A 9,487-nucleotide genomic window follows, 5' to 3' on the forward strand; every position below is an offset into this window, starting at 1 on the left:
CGCGGTATTACACCGGGCGTGCCGGCCCTGTAGTGCTACGATGGTAAAGCGGGCACTACCACTGTTAAATATCTATATCTATACTAATATTAATAGGAAAGATTTGCATTTTTATGTGTATTGAAATAACTCAAAATCTATTGTACTTTTGGATTTGTGTATGTATTGAAATAACTCAAAAAGTAATGGACCAATTTCAAAAATTCTAGCACCATTAAAAAGCTGTGTTATCACTGCGTAATATAGGCTACATTTTTTTTAATTTCACGCGAGTGAAGTCGTGAGCAAAAGCTAGTCTTAAATATTATAATGCGAAAGTTTGAATGGATGGATGTTTGTCACTACATTTCCGTTACGGATTAACAGTTCTCTGTGAAATTTGGCATATATGTAGAACATAGTCAAGCATTTTGTTATTCTTTTAATTTTTTTTTATTCGGCGCAGACGAAGTCTACTAATGTAGAGATTAAACATATAAAAGTTTGTCAAGAAAAACAATACTTTAAAAAATCATATCTTAAAGACAAACACCGATAGTATTATAAACGCAAGATATTCAACTCAAAGAAAATAAGAACGCAATAAAAATTCCTAAAGCCTAACGCCGTATTGAAAATTCCGTCGACAAGCAACTGTCATTAATACTCGTACTTCGCAAGCCGAGGAAGGCAATAAACGATTGTTGACTCTAGAATAAGTAAACCGATTTTCGACTTTGGGCAACTTAAATAAATCGCAAAGCATTACGATTTTATATAAAAACAGCAGCATAAAGTTTATCTGTCACATCCTCCTCACAATACGTCCCCACTGAGGGTAACCTACCCTAAGTTAGAAGTGACTGGGCCTCAATCAACCACGCTGGCCTAGTGAGAGTTGGTTGACTTCACACATATGTATCTTAAAATATTGCCGAAATGTGCATGTTGCTATGTTTTCCTTCACCGTGAGAACGTCGGGTATTTTTTTTTATAACATAAGGTGGCAAACGAGCAAGCGGCCACCTGAATCCGCCAAAATGGCGAAGCGACCGCTGCCCATAGACATCTGCAATTGCAGATGCGTCGCCTACCCTTATCCGACGGAGGAGGAGACGCCCATAAGGAGGATATTTCCTCTACCTATGCATCTCCTTCATTGTCAAATCCACTTCCTCTACTCATCCTCTTCTTATAAGAAAAGGGTGGTAAAGGGAAATGGACTTAAATTAGACCTCCGGCACCACACTCACCAGATGAAACACGGAATTTCTTCCATTTCACGCCTGTCTTCTATGTGGTCGTGGTATTACACCGGGCGTGCCGGCCCATTCGTGCTAAGATCTTAAAGCGGGCACTACCACTGTTAAATAAATATTGGTAAATTATGTATTTATAAAATTTGAAAATCATTAGTACGGCGGGATTCGAAACCAGGATCTATGGATTACAAGTCTAGTCCTCAAACCCCTGACCAACCGACACTTGTAATTTAATATGTAATCCATTAACATTATACGATAGTTAGTTTAATATTCAAATCCTAATTTTATCCATAAAACAACAAAACTGGAAAAGTTTGCTAGAAATAATTGCTCAGGTTTATTTGCATTAAGGGATAAAATTAACATAAAGGGCGTACTATCTCGACTGTTCAAATTGTTATTAGTTCGACTTTATTAGTTTTATAACAAACTTAGTATTGTTTTACGTTAAACTAACTAAAAGGGTTATTTATAGATACGTTTTAAATTTAAAAATTGTATAATTTTTTGCATAAGACTTCGCAGCTGTAATTATTCGGATTTAAATGTTGACTTATAAAATACGTAATTCAAAAATTAGTTTGAAAATGAACATTGTCTTTATGTCCTTGTAATGAATGAGCCTTAACTTGCTTTGAGGTTATTTCACACCAATCATTGTTAGATTACCTAAAATGAATGTAATAATTAAAATTTAAGGTACAATTTATTGAAAAGACAGTCTCATAATCATTTTAAAATATTACTGTATTTTAACGTGATAATGTAACCCTTCGATCAATAATAGGTCCTTCGAAAGCCGGAAAATCTGCTTTTGAAATGGAATCAAGAACAATATTTCATTCGCAGACGTGTGATAAATTAAAGTTCCTTGGAAACGACGCCTATTGTCTTACAAGATGACTGTTTAAGCCAATTTATCTCGATTCACAATAGGGGAGGAAAGTTCGGTACATCTTTCCTTTCTTCTTTCTTTCCTTTTCCACTCTTTTCTTAAGAGGAGAGGGTGGGAAGGAAAAGTGGATTTGACGGTGGAGGAGACGCATAGGAAGGGGAAATATCCTCTTTAGGTGCGTGTCCTACTCCGTCAATGAAAGGTAGGCAACGCATCTACAATTGCGGATGTTCATGGGCAGCGGTCGCTTTCCATTTCGGTGGATTCAGGTGGCCGCTTGCTCGTTTGCCACCTTATATTATAAAAAAAAAAAATCTTGCTACGTCTCGAAACAAGATGACGTCTTAAACTTTATTGTATTAAAGTGGGCTCACGCCTTTGACGAAAATATCGCACGGGTTGTTCGATTGTCGATTGTTTCGCAGCCAATTCAACTGTTTAACACAACTAAAAATCGAGTATGCGCACTCCATATAAGCTCATAGGAATCAACGCGAGACTGAACAGTTGTGCGATAGTTTCTTTTCAGGTGTTCGCACGCTCTAAGAAAGATTAATATAAATGTAATACATAATTAAATATTTGAAAGAATAGTTTATTATGATTGTAAGGTAAAAATATCTTTCATGCTAGCGGTTGTTTGCAATAAACAAAAAAATTGATACTTCTGATTTATTTGCCGGCATAGAAATGATGACTTGGCTCAACGCCATACTTTATGAACCATTTCTACGTACACTCGTATCTTTTACATTGTACTTGAGCTGAAAAAATATATTCCATCTAGTGTGTCACCAAATCTTACTAATAATATAAATGCAATAGTTTGTATGGATGGATGTTCGTTAGAGTTTGCACCCCAAACTGCTAAATGGATTTAAATAAAATTTGGCATATATACTTAAGCGCCCGACTAAACTACACATAGATAAAAATCCCTACTGTAGGCTCGTAATATATTAATCCTTATAAAGGTAAATAATTGAGAGTAGCCCCAGTGGTGGAGTAAAAGGATAGAGTGGTATGGGTATGTTATGAGAAGGGATGAATCACATGTAACAAGACGGACGTTCGTTATGAATGTGGAGGTACATCGGTAGAGGTAGACCTAGAAAGAGATGGATGGATTTCGTGAAAGGTGACATGATCAGGGAGTGATGACTGAGATGACAGAGTAGTAGTAGTGCGCCGACCCTACGGGAGTAGGATAGGGCAGGGGAGATGATGATATAAAGGTAAATAATTACCAACACCTGAGCACAATATTTCTTTAGTACTAAGAACCACGTCTCATTTTACACTGGTCATTCCCACATTCAGTACAATCGGCATTATGGAATAGTCTGTACGTCTCTAACAAGCTGGACACAGGGCTGCTACTGAAGCGGCGTATATTCGCCAGAGCACACGCCAGTAGGCACATCGCACCTTCCACGTAGAAACCATATAACATACGTATATAGGAGTTAACCTGAAATATTATTTAACGATTATTAAGACAATGTTTTCTAATTAGAATAGCTGTTAATTAGTGTTTAAATAAACATTTGATAGAATTAAATTTGAATTCAGAAAAGGTGTAGTCCAATTAAAGGGTTTCATAACCAAAGCAATTATGACCATAACTTTGAAATAAATTTTAAAAGACTAGCTGTCGCTCGCGACTTCGCCTGCGTCAAATTAAATAATAATACCCTGTGATATTCAGAGATAAATTACCTTTCAAATGGTGAAAGAATTTTTATAATGGGCCCAGTAATTTTTGAGTTATTTCAATACATACAAAAATATAAATCTTTCCTGTTTATATTCTTAGTATAGATAATGGCTAATGTTAGAATGACCAAACACAATAAAAATAGAAATTAAAGTAATATTTATATGTTCTTACATTTTCCAAACCTCCTGTAGTTGTAAACTCCAAAGGGAACATCACTGTCTCTAAAGGTGTTCTGTCCCTTAGCACTCCAAACATCACTACTCCTAAGGTATAATACAACGCCAAAGATATCGAAATGCAATGTTCTAAACAGAACACAAATAACGTACACTGAAAGGTAAAATAAAGAAAATTACACAAAACTGAACATTTGTGAAAAAAAAGTGTATAATCGCCCTTATCAACCTTAACATAAGGCGTATTCGTGACGAGTTTGGGTTGATATAAAACTATCTGCCGTACTCAGAGTCCAACGGTTACTTAAGATCTCTTACACGCATTTAAATTGCATAGTAATGAATTAACTAAACATAAATGACAATTGAAATCGTCTGATGTATTTATTATTTCAGTAGGAATCATAACGAGCTAGTTTTCGGCATCAAATATGCTCGTTTGTGCTTAGCTCTTAGTACCTACGAAATTGGCATCGCCCCAACTAGAATATTAAAATCTAGATTATTACGCTCTGTAGCTTTGCTTAAGTATTGTAATTAACCTTTACCTGTACTTACAGGTCGTAATAATTAATTAATAATAATCTATTACTTTATTTGGCATGTAACATTTTAATTATTTAAATGATAATATAATTAAACTGTAGCTTCCGCCCGCGATTCCGTCCGCGTGTAATAAAAAAACATTAAAAAATATAGCCTATGTTACTCACAGAAAAATTACCTTTCTAAGGGTGAAAGAATTTTTAAATTCGGCCAAGTAGTTTTTGAGCCTATTCATTACAAACAAACAAAGTTTTCCTCTTTATAATATTAGTATAGATGTAACATTCCAATAATTCATAAAAAATAAATAAATATTGTAGAATTATATACAAACTTACACATTTCCGGCAAATAGGTTTGTCCATTGAATTTAAATTATTAGTTGTACTAGAACTTTCTGAAACATATTTACACTTTATTCATTTTAAACCAGGAGTAAATGATGTAACAAACAAGAAAGTATTAAGATTGTATCTGGATGGCTACAAAAATACATGAAAAAAGTATAGATTGTATGAAAGAGGAGAGGAAAGAGAAATATGCATAAGGGCGTGAATACAGATATGACGACTGATAGAGATTTATAGAAGGGCAGCATATACTGTGCTGACCCTCTGTAGAGACAAGGGTAGGTTGATGATGAGGAGTAAATGCATAAAATTAAAACCAGAAGTACCTTTTGAAGTCTCAACCGTTGGTGTATCAATTTTGTTACTTTTTGAAAGACAATATTTCTTCTTAAATTGTATAGTACATTGTTCCATAGAGACGACTATGAAAGAACTTGCATTCCACACTGAAACAGTTATATATTTTAGCATAAAATATTAATCGTTTTTATTCCAAGAAAGTATCAACTTACTAAGATAAATATGTGTGGGGACTGCAATAATCGCATAAATCAAAGCAGACATTCTGCCCCATGTTGTATGAGGTACAGGTGCTCCGAAACCTATAGAAATAATAAAATAAATAACATAAAATGAAAGGTAAATTTGCAAACAAACTTGCTGAAACACCCTAATATCCTAGTCACAACTTAACAAATGGGAACTAAAAACTATTACTTGTGCACAGTAACTTTGCCGATGGCCTCATGATGTCACGCGCAATCGACAAATCAATTGGACAAAACGGGGACGCGGAGCTTATTGGTTGAAAACTTTGTCAAACCTTCTGCGCACGGCAGATATACAACGATACTTTGGGCCTGTCCCACCAAATTGTAAATTGTCTGATAACAATCCTACGTGTAAAATATGTAATGGAAATATCGGATTTAGTTCCCATATGACAGTGACGTCATTAGCCTCTATCATCTTTGGTGAGACAGGCCCTAAATCTTCAGTATACTTCACCTAAAGCAGTCATTACGTAGATTGAGAATAAAAATGTGCCGGGCAAATCCCAAAATAAACCCGGCTGTAATTTAGCTCCGTTTCCCACAGCGAGCATCGTCAGTTGTCTGGCATCGTTAATCCTTTGTTCAATTGCATCACGCCATTTCGCTGATAGAGGTGTTATCTGAAACATTTAATTATTATATTTATTACAATGGTATTCTTGCATTTATATTTACAGGACATTGGCGTCATCGTAATGTTACCGATACGATTTCCAAATGCTGCAAGCTTGGAATACTAGAAGATTGGAATGTGGTTAGGTTATGTTGGATGTTTGGTAGGTTTGAATGTTGGATGATGATGAATGTTGACAGTTAAAAATAATTGATTAATAATTCGGTCGAATAAACGGTTCAACGGTTCTGTTGTTTTTTTCTAACTTAACAATATTTAGTGACATAATATGAAATAATCTAAAAGAATATTACACTGAAAGAAATATTTCTGGAGTCGACGGCGCGCGGAATCTCAAAGATAAGGAATCCCCTGGTGAATATTCAAATTTCGTTTTCATGAGATGTGCAAATTGGTACGAGGCATATTTTTCCTACAAGAACTCCCGACGCGGCACACTCAAATGATTGAATTCTATGTGTACTTACCTTTAACGTAATAATTGGTAGACAGGTTTAAAGAAAAAGAAAATTTTATATAATTAATTGCAAAATTTACGATAACTGTGGACTTGCGTGAAACTAAGCATTTATAATGAACTAGTGTACTCGTAGTATTTGAAGAAAATAGAAGAAATAAAACAAAACAATACTTTCTCACCTGTCTTAATTCAGTTGCTAGATCAATAACAAGCTGATTTTGTTCCTTTTCGAAATCTAAAGATACTTTAACTTCTTGCGGACCTAATGAATATAACAATATATCTTTAGTACGAATTTAAATAAACATAAACATTTCACATGTAAACTTACCTTCGAAGGAATGTATAATAAACACCCAAATCACATTCCATATAACGAGGACAGCGGTCAATCCAAGCTGACAAAATACGCATCTGATTACTACTGAACAGTAACCTTCGTTTACTTTCTTCGGGGCTGGGTACACTCTTAGCCAGGCATCGGAAACCTATACATCACATCATACTAATATAAACGCGACAGTTTAGATGGATGGATGTTTGTTAGAATTTGTAGCTTAAACGGCTAAATAGTTCTGGATGAAATTTAGCATAGAGGACATAGTCTGGAAGAACACATAGGCTACTTGATTTTTTTTAACCCACGCGAACTAAGTCACGAGCTAAAGCTAGTTTTATTATTATTATAAATGCAAAAGTTAAAATGGATTGATGTTTGTTAGAGTTTGTAGCTTAAACTGCTGAACGAATCTTAATGAAATTTGGCATAAAATATAGACTGGAAGAACACATGGGCTACTCACTTTTCTTTTTTTTTTAATTCAACGCGGACGGAGTCGCGGGTAAAAGCTAGTAATAAATTTTATTGAAAATTATTACCTTATGTAATACTATTTGTTTATTGTTAATTCGTTTACTTCCATTTTGTGCACTTTCAATCGCAGACATTTTGATGTATCTACACTTTTGTTTGCCTTTATGGCTATGATGATCTGGATAGGAGTTACTTTTTTTATTATATTTTTTATTTATATTGTCGTATTTAAAACAGGTATCGTATAGTTCACATTCACCAGGTAATGTCACACTTTTATTACTACTTATTTTATTATCATGTGAATTTAACGCACTCTTTGTATTCACATTTCTATTGACGTAAATACCATCGCCACATAGATCGATTGAACTACCAAAGTTTATTGCCAATATCTTAGTTTCATCTCTATCGTGTCTAGATTTCTTGTAAAGCGGTTTGACAAATTTAACTTTGTTTTTAAACATATTGAATACGTCCTTTCTCATGCTTTACTATGAAAGAAATGTTTCCAAAAGTCTTCTGTGTGAGGTAGCGTGTAGTCTGAAATTATTAACTTCCGCTTACGTGAAGCTCTATCAAACTTAGATATTGTAAAACTGAAATCGCGCTTTAACCTAATTTTTCAGGCAATTTAATGAAGCGGTAGCTCATTGTCTAATTGCTTTATCTAGTACTAGCTTTCGCCCGCGACTCCGTCCGCGTGGAATTAAAACAAACAAATGTGAGTAGCATATGTGTTCTTCCAGACTATCCTCTACATCTATGCGAAATTTTATCAAAATCCGTTCAGCCGTTTAGGCTACAAACTCTAACAAACATTCATCGATCCAATCTTTCGCATTTATAATATTAGTAAGAGTAAGATTAGAAAGATTTCTTTCACTATTACATTGGTTTAATTGAATTTTCCTTGAGTTCTAGATATTATCTGAAATGTATTAGTATCGTGAAATATATCTCTTATATTCTTACAAAAACAGGGATAACCTGCACACTTATGCAATGAAAAAATAATTAATTCAAAAGAAAGTTATAAATGCGTATTAGGTAAATTACCTTAAACTTATAAGACTTCGAACTTCGCTCGGGAGCAACAGCTAGTATTGTTTAAAAAAAAAACATAGCCTAGGTTGCTTACAGATAAATTACCTTTCTATTGGTGAAAGAATTTTTGCAATCGGCTTAGTGGTTTTTACATAAATTCGTACAAAACTACAACAAAACTTTCCTCTTTTCAATATTAGTATAGATATAAATTACAGTCAAATTATTTGTAAGTCGCTATTTTATTTAAATAACCAAATGTCTCAATACTAGTGTCACAGCAATGAAAACCAACAGTAACGTTTTCGCCAACCTGCAACAAATACATGTCTCACTAATTATGTTACAAAGTTAGAAGTTTAAAATTATTTAATCTCTCTTCCCTCAGCAGTTAGCGAAGGCAGAGAGAAATTTAAATTGAGTTCCTGTGGTCTGTCACTTGTAATGTGATTTCGTACAAAATTCACTATAGGATTCTAAATTACTTTAACTATTGCTAATTTACTTATTAAAAACAATAAAAATAAAAGAACGTTTCATATAACTGTAATAATCACAGATAATTGTTATACAAAAGATTTTAACTCAAAAATACATTTAATAAAATCTATTAACACGGTAAATATTTCAACTATTTTAAGGGACTGTCCCACCTCTGACTGATAGAGACACAGATCGTTTAAAAATGACGTCACTAACAAATAAGGTAACATGCCGTAAAACACATAAGAAAAAAATAAAATAAACATATGAATGAATTGAGTACCTCCTTCTTTTGGGAAGTCGGTCAAAAATCCTACATTTCCTTCAAATATTTTACACGTTGGATTGTTATCAGACAATTTACAATTTAGTGGAACAGCCCCTTAATGTGATAAATAGTTTAATTTACATGCTAATAAAATATCCGATTCGCTAATATCATAAATAAGGCTTAAGTCTCCCGCGGTAGCCTGTAAGCGCAAGTATTGATTTTATAGTACCGCTCCCGGCCGCCAGGCGGCGCGCGCAACTGTCAAATCGAGAAGTCGCTACAAACGTAAATAT

The sequence above is a fragment of the Papilio polytes genome, unplaced genomic scaffold (assembly GCF_000836215.1).
Source record: "Papilio polytes unplaced genomic scaffold, Ppol_1.0 DF824382.1, whole genome shotgun sequence".
Lineage (NCBI taxonomy): Eukaryota > Metazoa > Arthropoda > Insecta > Lepidoptera > Papilionidae > Papilio > Papilio polytes.